This window comes from Hyposmocoma kahamanoa, unplaced genomic scaffold (assembly GCF_003589595.1).
Source record: "Hyposmocoma kahamanoa isolate Upper Pololo Valley unplaced genomic scaffold, ASM358959v1 100021, whole genome shotgun sequence".
Classification (NCBI taxonomy): domain Eukaryota; kingdom Metazoa; phylum Arthropoda; class Insecta; order Lepidoptera; family Cosmopterigidae; genus Hyposmocoma; species Hyposmocoma kahamanoa.
The window spans coordinates 2,662,433-2,677,567 of NW_020653200.1; the positions used below are offsets into that span (position 1 = coordinate 2,662,433).

Consider the following 15,135-nt stretch of genomic DNA (forward strand, 5'->3'; position numbering starts at 1 on the left):
TTCAGTTCGCAGAGTGATATATATATATATATAGAGAGAGTGGATGCCAATCCACTCATATTGCTCACTCTGCCATCTCTTCACCATCTTCCTCTATGGTATCTTAGACGATATCATGTATGTATGTATATGCACGTCATTAAGACATTGGTAATTTGGCAAATTTGTTCGTTTTGTTACTCTGTTCATTTTATATTTTGGTCATTAGTCCCCGAAAGTCTGTAGTCTTGTCCAACTGGTTCAGAAAATGGTTCGTTGTATCCCTTCTTGCAACAATAAGTTCATCCTTAGTATTTTCATATCATTTTAATAGTGGCGGTTTAGGCAAGAGTGCTACGATGCTTTTGTAGTAGGTACATTCGTGAAGAGAAAACTAGCGAATATGGTATTTTGCTTGTGGAAAGATTTGGACGTTCGTTTTGTAGCTTTGTCAAAGTTTGACATAACTGAAAATTCCATGAGTGGTAAAAATATTCTAACTATTCGTTTTCAATAATCTTTAATAAAACACATATTATACAGTAATTTGTCTTGAGTGCAACTACAATTCGATAAGTTTAAAAGACAATAAAAAAATCACGGAAAATGAAAAAAGATTATAAAATTACATATTTTTACTATATTTTGTTAAGTTATCGACACGATCTTCCATTAATATCGAAAAGTATAGGAAACGCTACATTTGGAAAGATAAAAGTCCAATTAAAGGGACCTTTTGTCGGAACCTTTCCAGTAATCCTATTACGGGGCAACTTGTACGGACTATTGAGAATGTATCCACACGCTTTTTGTCACAAATTATGAAAGCTACATATAGGACAAAATCTCGTTCTGTTGTTCGATTCGGGTTGATATGTTGTCAATAAAAATGAAAAGAAGTCGGTCGACAACTGAGTTATTGTAAGGTTCTGAATCGACCCCCAGATAGGATACAAAACAACAGTGGTATCATTAAAGTAATAAACCAGTAAGTGCTCGTCGAAGGAGCTCAAGTTTTCTTTAAGTTATCAATTATAAAACTTTAGTTTTTAGGTAGTAATTCATTCGTGCCATATTTTTGTTGGAACAGAACGCCACCAAGTGTAGAAAAAACCAGGATAAAAGATCGAAAACCATATATTCTGGTGTGTTTATTATAAAGACACATGAGCGAACACAATTTGTTTTTGTATGAGAACATAACTCTTCTTTCAAATTTAAACACATAACAAATAATCTATTGGCTATAACTTTTGTGAAGTGCATAGTAAACTATTTCGACAAATTCTTCCTTTATATTCACCATATGATTTTAGTAGCAGTAGAACTTCTTGTCGTAAATTGAACCTTACTTATTTCTGCCGCTAACCAAAAATGTGAGCATTACTGTGTATCGGTTTTGAAGGCTCAGGGTGCTAGTGAAATTACAAGGCACATGGGACTTGTCAATTAGTCTCATGTCAGGCGCAGTAGCAGTGTCCCTCAGATCATTGCGATTTAAAGCTCTGAGTGGCACTGCACCTGTTATGGACAGGCGTGTCGCTTAACACCATGCGCACGACTTGTTCGTCCTGTTACTTGATATCATAAAATAAAAGTAAATACTTGTCTCTTTTATGTGGTAATTTTTTCTGACGACCTCGATAGCCTAGCGGTTTGCATTGCGGGCACCGGGTGTGGAGCTCCCGGGTTCGATTCCCAGTAGGGTAAATTTTGGAAATAAACCTATCTAAATTGGTTCAGGTCTGAGCGTTTTGGATAGTGCCCTAGAGTGAATTGCGTTGCTCTGGTACTCGGAGAATTAACTGGTGTGGCATGTTGGTTGACTCGGCGCATTATTATTCTTCCAGTCCGAAGTGGAAGTCAATAGTCATATTTTGAGACGGCCATGGTTATGGCGACCGTGACTATTTGGACTGTTTCGGTTTTTCGTTATTTCCAAATTGGTAATACTTTGTCGATTTGCTTCTCTTCTGCGTTTAAATAATTGTAAATAATGGTTATTTTAAAAAAATGGTACTTATCGGTAAATTTGTTGTTGATTTTGTCTAAATGCTGTACAAAAGTAATTAAAAAAACTTCTCTTGAAACTATATAATTATTTGCGCAATTTTTTCTAGTTATTTTACTTAGCACAAGGAATATACGATTGAACAACAACAAGTACAAGGAATATAAGTGATAGACGATTGAAAGGTCTAGTAAAGATATCACCTCCATCCATGTTGTCTCTTGTTGTATAAAATATACTTACTTAAATATCCTGGAATAATTAAATTTTTCATTTCATTCCCAAACAGTGCAATGAAAAATGTAATTATTTTATAAGCAATTTTAAGTTTAAGTTATTTTTTAACTGTTCGTAGTAGATGTTGGGCTGATATATAATCATTCTGTTTTATCGGTATTTGTGTTCAGTTTTGATTTGTATTGTTGGTATAAGAAAATTTGGTTTGAAAAATCGGTATAGAAATGATAGTGACGGTTTATTGTCATATTAAAACAAAAGGCTAAAAAAAGTAACAGAAGTCTTGACACAATTTCCATCATTGTTAGTTTAGTTGACACTCAAGTATCAACTACAAATAACAATTATAGTGCCACTCAGTCTTTTAAATCGCAAATAGAAGCACTGCGCCCTTCTTCCTGTAACATAAGTTGAAAAATCTATTGTGCCTGTAATTTCACCAGCACTATTACTATTCGAAACCGGAACACAATAATGCTGATTACTGTTTGGCGGCAGAAATAGGTAAGGTGGCTGTACTACCCTGGACGAGCTCTTTCACAAGGAGCTCTACTGGTACTAAATTTTACTGCATTCACTGCAACGTTGTACTCTTTGTCTTCAAGTCCCGGTTAATGTAGTACTTCCTCTCAATAGTTATGTAATCGGTTCTGTCACTAATAAAACTACAAGACAAGTCTCAGTAGTTCAACACAGAATCGCATTAAACCTGTCAGAAACAGCTTTATGTTCATGTAACAAGAGCGAAAAAGACGTACGTTACGCGTCGGCAATCCGAGCGAATCTTTTTTACTCTTAACATACAACTTTCTGGTCGGTCAATTCCGCATTAATGAGTATGGTGGCTCTCGTAATTGTACTATCGAAGTACTGCGACTAAAGAAGGCTTGGTAGTCCGGTACCGGACCAACCAACCTACCTACTGAGGCAAAGAACAAGTATTCTTCATCCTGTAGTATGCCTTCATCGATTTTAAACACGTGTATTATTATTATTATTTTCAAATAACTGAATAGTTATTGCATTTCACTTGTTTGAATTCTGAAAATGTGTTGTTGTTTCACTGGTTTTGAAAGGCGCGTAAAGGTTTTGAAGGCAGTTGTGCACCTTGAATTCTTAGACGCAATATTGCTTTTTTAAATTTGTATTTATTTTGAACATAAGATTGATCTTTTCGGACGTGGAGTGCAATATTGTTAGCTAATTAGACCGTTCAGATCATATTGGTTCTCACGGTGAAAAGAAGGAACAATTTTGGTGGTTTGTTGGTGTCCCATGTTTTTATTGTTTAAAATTTTATCGTTCAAAATCTTTAAAAAAGATTACTTGACACACGCTTTTGCTCCAATGAAATCTACGTAAATCAGGTGACGAAGTTTGACGTATGTATCGATTGTTCGGCGCATCACATCGGCCTGCTTGAGCAAGTTCTCAAAGCCCAAGTTAATAGCGTCCAGTAGATTGACGCGGTTCCTTACCTACTCGTCAATATCATCATATTGACATCATAATGACTTTCGACTTGACACGTAGGGGAAATGAATAACACTGGTCTTTTTACTCCAACTAATTGTGATACTGATAATCTATTGTGCACTTTCAAATTGTTAGACTTGCGCGAGAAGCGACAGAAGCGGGAGAAATACTTCGCTTTCTATGTCTTTTCATGCGCAAGTCATGTCCTGTCGTGCTAGAGACGTTGATATTCAACAGTTGATAGGTTTTCTCTAGTCACAATAGTTCGGCTGTCTTGTCTGCTACCGAGCTACTAAGCCTTCTGTGAGTCAGTCAGTACATTTATGGACTCGAGAACGCATTACGCCGATCAGCAAAAGCTCATATCCATACAATAAGAGTGAAAAAGACGTGCATTTCGCGACCGCAATCCGAGCGGAAGCGCCACATCTTTTTCGCTAAAACATAAAGCTTTTTCTGACCTTCTCGAACTGATTCTTACTGTGTTGACTCCGTTTAAAGTGCAGTTCTTGTAGGCAACTGAGCCTTTGATACTAAAAAAGGCTAAGCTATTCGGTTACAAATGTTTTATGTAGTAACTTTATTTGATTGATGTTTTCTTATATTTTTGGTATGAATTTACGTCGCAATATACAACACGATTTTGCGCAAATACATTTGAATTGAGAAACGACTATAGTTGCAATTGATAATATTTACATCAAGTTTCGTTCTTTTCTACAATATTTTATTTCCTTTGACTCCAAATCTTGTGTGTTGCTTGGGAAATTATACTATACTGAAGTGTTGTATATATATGTAATATTTGAGATTATGATTATCAAAGTAGTTTATCTCAAAATTCCACTCCTTTAATATTATTGGTCAGGTGTTGTTTGAAACATACATTTTAGTAAAATTGGTATTCATTTTTTTTTCATCAATTTTGAATTTTATCGTGTTTGCGTCCTCAGGTGACATTTCATTTGAAATATGTTTCAACGTCTCAAGACGGAATATTGACTCTGTAGAACGTCTTAGAGAGGACGAGATTGTGCTGAGGTCACCCGTACGATAGACCGATAAAAAGAAATCTGCAAAGAGCGGTCCTATGCGTCCTATGCGTCCTATTAACTGGTGACATACATATCAGTCCCTAAGAAATATACTCTGTGATGACCACGACCGCTCTGTCAAGATTGCTACGTAAAAACGAGGAAATATTGCCAGCAAACGTTAATGCTTTCGTGATGCAGTAAAACTTTGCACAAATTTACTAGATGCTTGCGATTTCTTTATGTTCTGACCAAGATTCTTTGAATTGCGTGTCAAGCAACATTGAAGTGAAAAAGTAAACGAGTATTTACGTCATTGAAAATTCCCAACAAGGCTTTCGTGATAGCGATTTCATAATCGAAACGAATAACGCTTGGTTCTCATTCCAGGATTTTGCTTTTAATTAATTCAAACACCATTGAATATTATTTTTATTTTGTACGACGTGAACCCAATACGTCTTTTGTTTCACATTTGCCACTTCATTGACGCTAGAAATGACACAGAATACACGGTGACGACAATTATTGGCAAAAAGGAATTATTTTGAGCGTAATGTCAAATGCACAAAATATTGCTTCACAATTTTCATAAGTATTCACCATTTTTTGTTGTAAAGTTTTAGGTTATTAGGTATATTAGGGCTTGAAATAGGTCTTGATAGACGCACGCCTGAGGACTCTTCCGATCTTGTCTGTAACACCTATCACGTAAGGTAAAATGGCAGGTCTTAGCTCGACTGTTGGTGGTTTCACACTGCGTCTGTGGCATTGGCGTGGAATTTTCTACTTATTCGCATGTAGGACTTGCTTTGTATGCTGAAGTTCCTCCGCCAGTTGATTATTGTCGCACACACCATGTGCTCACTGAATCAAAGATTTTATTTTCTTTCCAATATAATAAGTAATACATATAAGTACTGATGATGAAATATTTTACTTACATCGACAGTCAAATAGCCACCGCATTTCAAAATCTTTTGTGCAACGCATTAAAATAATTCTGTTTTGATATTTAATTGACGAGGCCAAAAAGGGGTAGGTGAACGCGCTGACTGACTTTGGGTTGTTTCTTCCATAGTTGCGTTGGTCAACTTTATGCCTCTGTCTAGGTGTTACGGGGTTACGCTGCCCACTCTGGTCTCTCACAGACAGATAATGTATTATGATGATTTTCCGTATTGCCGTTGGACAACTGCTACTGTGATATCGCGACAAAAGCGACCGTTCGCTAGCGCGTCGTAGTTCCAACGGAACCCGTCAAAACGGGGAATGTCCTACCCTCAAATCAATGCGTTTTTTAGGATAGGAATAGAGGGTAGGTAGATCGTTTACGAAGATACCTAAATATTTGAACCTGATAGATGTATGTTGTTCTTATGATATTTCCGTCCGTCAAAAAGTGTCACTTTTCCATGTTTTTGTATCACTTTCAATTATATTACCGTTTACTGACATTATTTACAAATATTAGACCGTTTATTATTTCTACACTAATGTCATTTGATTGACAAGATTCCATTTCTACCCAGTCGTTAGATAGGAGGAATAGAATAAAGGTTATTTGTGTAAACGAGAAGAATACCCGATACAATAGATAATTATTTATTGTCGCAATGAGATTGCAAGTTTACATACTCAAATGAACGGCTGAGTTCAGTTTTTTTTGTATTTCCTCGAATTTTTTTTGTGTAGCTGGTTAGCTATGCGTTTATAATTTTTTCCCATTCCCCATTAGTAAGTAAATGGTTTATTTCCGGAAATGACTGTTTGCTAAAGTCAGAGACACTACTATAAGCTGACGTTTTCTATCTAGTCAATTACCTCTATCTATCTCTATCTAGTTGAATTATCATTGAATAAATACTTTCAAGACAAATATCCCAGAGTAATTGGTACTAAGCTGTCTTATTTTTCCTTTTAATGGTGTTGGTGGCACTAGTCGATACCAATTATGCCATTGCATAATAACGTGAAGGTACATAATGGTACGTGCCTGTCCCACTTATACCATTAAGTGTACCTATAAGTGTGACAGGTTGAGACTGTTTATACCATTGAATTATACGACCATTATCGGAATGAAATTGTTTTTTTTTAACGCAATTTTTATAAAATTTCCTACGCTTATATCAGCCATTATAAGCCGTATATGGACGTATTGTTACGTTGTGATTTTTGTTCATAGCACTTTTCCTCCGCTTATTTTCAGTAATTGTACGAACTCTGTTGAACTCTGCATCCTTCTTTATAACTGTCATGTACTGTGAGATCGTTTGTGATTTTTTTTAGTTGTCGGTCTTCTCCTAAAACTATTATTATATTGACTATTCGCACCTTCACATGCATTATTTTGTTCGGTGCCTTTTCGTAAAACAACACACTGTCGATTTTTGTCTTCCAAAACATCTTCGTGGAAACAGGTTCATGTTGTTGTTATTAAATAATCATTGATATGAAAAAAGCTGTAAAACTGTACATAGACTAATAATCTTCCGGAAGTATGACTCTTTCGTCAAACTTAGGCATTTAGCTTTTTATCATAATTTATTTTGATGTAAAACAGCAGTGATGACTCATCTGAAGAAACACTGCTTTTAGCTCTAATAACAGATTGTTCAAAGTCGGTTATTAATTTAGACGGCTCCCATTCGTATATTTGTGACTTGATCGACGGGAACATAGTGATTTTTTCCTTTATTTTTATTGGTCATAAGTGCGCATACATTACACACTATAACATGTTTTTATCTATACTACCTATGTATCATATAATATGACTTTGGGTAATTTTCAAATGTTTCATTAAATAAAATTACCTGACCATTACTTATTACTTTTCTATTTTGATCGGAACAAAAGATCAAAATTAGTTGATTGCTATAACAGTGACCTGCAAGAATGGAATCATCGTTTTTCAACAAGAATTTCAACATCGACTAGATGTATAAAAACCTTTTTATTAACCTCTTCTAATTCTCTCTTTCGTCTGTATATTTTTTACTTATCATGTTGTATGACGGTGTTATGGTTTTTGCCTCAAGTGAAGTCTACTCCTGTCCACGTCTTGACTAGATGATACAGTTTTTTTTTGTAAACTGCTGTAGCCGAAGCTGCTTGTTCTATAATGGAACTTTTAACAATTCTTTTACATTGTCGTCCTTATTCGGAAAACGTTTCTTTCAATGTTCGCGTATGTCATGCATTTTTGTCTTTTCTTAAAAAGTAAATAAATAAATCCACAGGTTTGCAAATTGTATGCAGAGAAGGCAAAATAAACACGTAAACTGCATTCATTACCGCTACCTTATCTCATCTGATAATAAAAATAATCACATTTGATTTTTTTTTGCATTTAGTCCTAGCCGATCTTTGAGTGTTTTTAAAAGTCTCTTATAAGTGAGTTGAGTCTTGACCGGAAGAGCATACATAACTGGAACAATGTTCGTGGTATTTTCGTTGGGACCTAAATCAATATGTGGATGGTGTATAATTGGTAAAAAAGACGAGAAACGCATTTAAATGTGCATACGTAATTATTCGTATAAGTACCTTTTTGTAGCACGTCGTAAATCTTTTTCGATAATTTTAAAATAAAAACTATTATTTTATCTGTGCTTCCATCCTCGGCAACAAGAAATTTTTCTGCCAGTCCTTCTGGGATACTGCTTCGACAACACAAATATTCGATAGGTCACTACGCCGACAGAAAACTACTTCTGCAACACGTGTATTCGACAGGTCACTATTCCCACAGAACAAGAAATCGACAAATAGCTGCTTAACTAGTTATAAAATATTTTTCAGACATACATATATTTATATGAGATATTCCGCTCAAGAATGAAGTGGTCCCTAAGTAGTCTCTCACTACAGCAAATATTTTTTGTAACCTTTCGTCCTACCTTTCTCGTCTGGCTTTTGAGCTATTCTCGGCACTTCGCTTCCTGTGTTTTTATGTTATTTTTCATATACGACGTATGAGGCAAAATAAACCCTCGGAAAAATGTTGCTATGGAACTAAATATTATCATTAAAACAAATGGTATTGAAAACAATAAGTTTTTGCATAAGTGTATGTATTAAAATAATAAATACGATTGTTTTTCTACTTATTTTACTTGTTTTATTCGTAATATAATCAGTTAAACATATACGTATTTTTTATGTATTTTAATCTGACATAATATACTCGTGTAATTTTCATTGTAAAGTATATCAATATATTGCAACTAATAATTATTTCTTGGATGTATATACTTATACACCCGTGAAATTATAATAGTATACATTGTATTTGTTGTATTTGTAGTTGTACAATGAAATTGTCTCCAGGTCGTCTTTTAGCAACAAATGTTTAATGTAGTCTTTCGTTGTGGTTTTGTTGTCTTTTTGGTACCGGCTTTTCAATTTGAACTCTAATTCTCTCCACTTCGCTCCCGGTATTTTTCTGTTCCTTCTTCAGACCATCAAACGTTTTGAAAATATTTTTCTTTTTTCGATTCAGGAGAGTATTCCACCTCGTATGCCAGCTTTCGATTGATATTTGAGTGAAAGGAATACCACATTCAATAGAATCCACAACCGACCATAATTCTGGAAGAAAAGTCGGTGGTACTTTTGTGTAAGTAACTTTAAGGGTACTTCTGCTACTTTTTACTTTTTTGTATGTTGCCGTAATGTATGTTTTGGAAAACCAATTAAGGACTGGTTTCGCATCTTTTGGCAAATTTTTGTCTTTAAGGAGATCGAAAGCAGATGGAATTTCCAATACTGGCAAATATGGTAAAGCTGAAATAATCACTATTATTAATATATTTCTCTGCAAGACCCGCCGACTGAATATGACGCTAAGTGTTCTGAAGAATGTGAAATAAACAACATTTATGCGTTGTGTTGGGAAAACACGTTTACCAGCGTTTATTTCTGTCTTCTCGAAGACAGTTAAAATGACTTGTGGCGTTAATTCTATGGCTACTTTAGCAAGAACATAGCGCGTTACTATTTGTAAAAAAAATAAAATAGCTGTTTTCAGTTTTCTTCTTCGCGAATCCATATACAAGCGAAAGAATTGCGTTAATCCCTTCTTTTGAATCAATTCAGCCATGTATGGTGTACATCTGATAAAATAACACAGAACAACACTAAATGTTCCGTCCATAATCCAAATTGTTTTTTCTTTATCTTTATATGTAGTATTCGTATTCTTAATCTTTTCGGTATCTGGCATGTAATTGTGTGAGTTTATTTGCAATATAATGTTTACTCGTACGTTTTATTGTTTCCACACATCGCACCTTTTGTAACACTCTACAGTGCAGTTCCAATAAAGCATATTATTTCGAACTTTATTTATACAGTAAATATAACCATTCAATATCAGTTGTTCTTTTCCGTTCCATGATAAAACAATATCCAATCCGGCAAGCAAAACTGATACATAGCCATTTCTGAATAGTTACTGTGAGATTGTTAAGTCGGTAATAGGCGAAAAATTTATTTCAATGAAATTGTAAACGTTCACAGTTGGTAATATAATCAATGCTTAAAAAGATCTTTTTATTGTCGGCATACAATGAATGATCTGAGAAAATCGCTTACCAATATCGAAGATACAATGTATAAAAAAAAAAAATAAGCGCCTTGACGTCGAGTTGCGGACACCAGCCCCTTACACCAAGTACCAAGTACAATGTGTTGATTTACATTCTCACTATATTTACAGAGGTCATTTTATATCAGTAACTGAACCCAAATTACTAAAAGAAATCGAATAAAAGAACATTTCGTAAATTCCTGTTATTTATTTCATTGCGGTAAACAAATTTGATCCAAAGGACTTGCACGACACTTGCAAACATTTTGAACAATGACCTTAAATGCCCAGAAAGAAACTCATTTTAGATCTATTTGGTGGTGGGGTGCGGGTAGCGACGGCGGGGCAGTGTTGTATCGAGCGCGCGATTGGTAGATCAGTCAACTTTGCTTCCCGTACTGCGTCGACGTCACGCTAACATCTGACATACATTATATTTTAGTCTCTCACAAAATACCACGTGGTTTGGCATGTAAACAGTTAGCAGTGCAAAAAAGAACCGCTACCAAGTTCACCAGACCTGCATGGTAATTCATCAAGTACAAGTGCGTGTCTATTCTTAAGGCATGATGTGAAACGTTTAGTTTACGCGTAGGATACGCGTGTCAAAGTTTCTTGTTCTGCTTTCAAAGTTGTGGAGTCTAACGTTGAAATGAAACTCACGTGCGAACCTCTGCATAGCTGGTGGTGACTCCGGTACGGAGCCAGTCACCAGCTGTGGAGCTAGGTACTTCAAGCAATACTTTCATTTAACCTAAAGTTGGTAAGTGCCAAATCTAAGTTACAAAAAAACTTTTTCAGTCAACTTTTCTAATTAATGTAAATAAATTATAACAATATTAGTACATAATAAGAATTTAAAAAATGCGTAAGTAGCCGATCGAGATAGATTATGCACCGCTCGGTGAAGCAGGTGGCTCTGGGGTCACTGCCCTTGCGTGGTGCATACGACTTAGACAATTTTGCAAAACTTTACTAGATACAATTGGCCAGAATATTGAACAGAATATGTTTTAAATATTTTTAGATGATTTAGCATTATTTCTATTATTAATTTCTTAAATATGGCGAGAATGCAATACAACACATTGTATAGACATTGTAAAAAAGAGGACTGAAGTGCGATCCCTGTGGGATACCAGAGGGTATGCATATGACCATTTCCACCTAGAACTACCGTCTATTCCACTAAGTTCAACTATAAGTTCAATTAGTCGAACTAATCGGACACAAATATTTCAATTAGTTCAACTAGGTCCAACTTTAAAAGTTGAACTTATTGAATGAAATTCATTCTGTTAGTTCAACTTTCCAATTATTTAAATAATAGTTTAACGTATAACTGCTAACATGTTAAGTTGAACATGTTGTTGTTGATATTAAACAATGAATGTGATTAAATAGAATATAGTGATAAAGAATAGATAGCAAAGTTTAAGCGATAACTGTAAATCCAGATTTTTTTATGCATGTATAAAACACCTCTACTATTGTCATGCCCTACTGGGCCCTTAATGTACCTACCATAAGATGATATTATAATTATGGAGTGTAATAAATGATTAAGTATTGAGTACTGAACTAATTAACTAAACAAAAAAATAACGTTAATATAGCATTATTTATATAAAATATTATTTTTATTGGCTTACCAGATTTAACGAAGGGGCGTCAAATTTGGCGTGGGATATAGTAACAGGTGACGAAATATGGATTTATAGTTACGACCCCAAAACAAAGCAGCAATCGAGCGTAAGGGTCTTTCAAGATGAGCCGAAAAAAACCAAATTGGCGCGCGTGCAAAGTGCTTCTAAGCGGATGATAGCTTCCTTTTATAATAAAACTGGACACGTGACTACTGTTGTTTTCGAGAATCGTTGTACCGTGAATAGTGATTGGTACACGACCATTTGTTTGCCGGAAGTTAATGACAAACTCCGTAAAAATAACCGTAAACGCTGTATCATCTTGCACCACGATAATGCCAGTTCTCATATGGCCAGACAGACAAATGAATTTTTGAAGGTGAACAACGTTGACCTTATGAGCCATACCGCGTACAGATCCGACCTGGCACCTTGTGACTTTTATTTATTTCCAAAAATTAAGAACCAGTTACGCGGTCAACGATTTTCATCACCTGAAGAGGCTGTCGAAGAGTACGAAATATATGTTTCAAAGATTGTCACGGAGGAGTGGCATAAATGTTTTCAGAATTGGTTCATTCGTATGAAAAAGTGCATTAACGCTAACGGAGAATATTTTGAGAAACAGTAAATTAATTTCTGACCATTTATAGTATTTTTTTCATATTCATTCTGGAAACTTATAATGCGCCTCACGTATAAATATATATAATGTTGTGATTCACAATCTCCAGTCCACAGCTTTGAGAAGTGACTTGTGAAGCCATTTGTTTGACAAATAGTAATTCTGTCACTTCAACTGAATTTCCATATATTATGCATACACTGCATACATACGTGGGCTTTTTGTTTTTCTCTGTCTACAGAATGAAGTGCCTAAAATATATCTGTTTAATTTTAGATTTGTTTTATGGCCACGTGAGATGAATGTTTCAGATAGGCATACTATATCCATTACATTTTGGTTATTTGATAGGTCACAATAATAGCAACATTTAACAAGTCTTGCTTACTCATGAATCCCTGAATATTTTGATGAACAATTTTCAAAGTGCCAATGTATTAATTATTAACGAAAAAAACTGTTATTAGCTTCAAAAGTGCTCTTTGACCTTAATCTGGGTATATTTTCTGTGTTCGTTTTTTTTAATAATTGGCTAATAATAAAGCAGAGACCTTTAATGGCCTTTTAAGGTTCATTTTACCAGATGTTTGCAAGAACTATCTGATTTTATTGGGTTGGAGAAATTGTTTTGAGGACTTTGTGCTATCAATGTGAATGTTTATTGCATGGCATAAATACTTCGTAATTGTTGTTGGATGCCAACTAAATCCTGGTTTAATAAATTTACAATTGTTAAACAACGGTGTGCACATTTTTATGTTATTGTTAAGTAATCTCTCATTTAGAGAGGCATTATACATAACAGGAGTTATAATCACTTGTACATGTTTTAACTTAGAGAGGACGATACAGAGGTACGATTGCAATTTTGTAGGATTGCTATCATTACTGCCCACACCTAATAAAACCACATCTATTCCGTGAGTGACTCTAAGAGTTTATTGTTAATGCATTCTTCCGGTATGTGGGTGCTTTTGGCTCCGTTTTTAACAAACGCTTTTGGTTTATACTGATCGTACCATTTTCCTCGCCTGGACTTCAAGACTGCAACAGAAAGGCATAGTAAACTATCATCTCCTAAAATATATAAATTGCGTTGTTTATTTTCGCTCTGTTGTAATATTTGGTCGTTATCCTTATGAATAATCGGGGATTTCAAAGCCGCACTTGTTTGGTTTATCGAGATACCAAGGTTTGAATTATTAGCGTCGTGTGCGTTAATTGCACTTATGGTATCTAATTTCGGAGCGTTTATAGTCACAGGTTTCGAGGTACTATTGATTTTTGTTGTGCATAGTTTTAGTTTGATTTTATTGGAGTTTTCTCTCTCGTCATTACTTTTTTTCAATAGAAGTTGCTTATCTAGTTCCTGCTGGAGTGATGTTATTTTTAAATCTTTTTTGCTTATATTTTTTAGCAGCTTTCTCTAAAAGAAGTATTTCTATTTGTCCTGCCTCTAAATCCAGTTGTTTCTGGAGTATCCTATTATTTTTTGTTTTTTTTTTATTTTCAATTACTTCAAAATTATCAGTTTCAGATTCGTGATCATTGCAGTCGAGTGGTCTGTTCTCTACATCATCACAATTGTCGGTAATTAAGAGGGATTCGAACGAATTATGAGTTTCAATATGAAGCACTTCTTTGTTATGTCACACTCTTGACATCTGATTGTAACTTAGTATCGGTCACAGACATATATCTAGATAGACGCTCCAAGTGCACGTACTTCGCGTGCCCAAAATAAGTGAAATTCACTTAGTTGCCACTGTGACACTTCAGAACGCGCTCGGCCGTTATCGTGGATAAACACCAGTCGAAAACGCGAAAAATGCGTAATTGTGCCATTATAAACTGCAAAAGCAACATAACTGTGCGTAAACGTGATTTTGTAATCAGAACATGCATAATTTATTTTAAAAACAATTATTTTGGTTTTGTACGAATTTCGAGAAAACAAATATGCAACCGAGTGAATGCCTCATGATTTGTAATACGTTGCGGCTTTTCCTTGGTGCGATTTATTTGTGATCCTTTGTTAATACGCCTTGAATATCGAACAAACGCACTTTTGTATAATGCATTCAGTTTCGTGGTACGGCCGCCTGTACATTTCTTTGGCCAAATTTAACATGTAGGGTCGTATTCCAGAACTGTACCTACTCAATGCTCAAGTCAGGATTTGAGCTGACTCGAGTATGATTTCAAGCACTGGAAATACGACCCTAATGGCAAGGACTTGAGTATGATTTTCAGTGCTCACTGCAATACTCAAGTCCTGACTTGAGTTTTGAGTAGAGTTCTGGAATACGACCCTACATGTTAAATTTGATGTATACGTTAGGCAACACTGTTCTTGATTCTGATCGATTTTGAAAACAAAGCGACGAAAATTATTAAGACCTTTGCAATATTATTATTATCTGTAATTTTAATTTTTGCAGCACATTGACATTTGAGCAAATAATTACATACATGGCCGGATATGTTGTACGAGTAATACAAAAAAATATATAATGCAAAGAATTAACACT

At 35.0% G+C, this 15,135-nt stretch overlaps 1 protein-coding gene across 1 annotated transcript in view; it reads left to right on the forward strand.

The window, feature by feature from the left end:
• LOC113240243 (zinc finger protein 2 homolog) overlaps window positions 1-15,135 on the forward strand; it is a 31,855-nt gene that overhangs the window by 11,368 nt on the left and 5,352 nt on the right. The gene's annotated exons all lie outside the window — the stretch shown is intronic.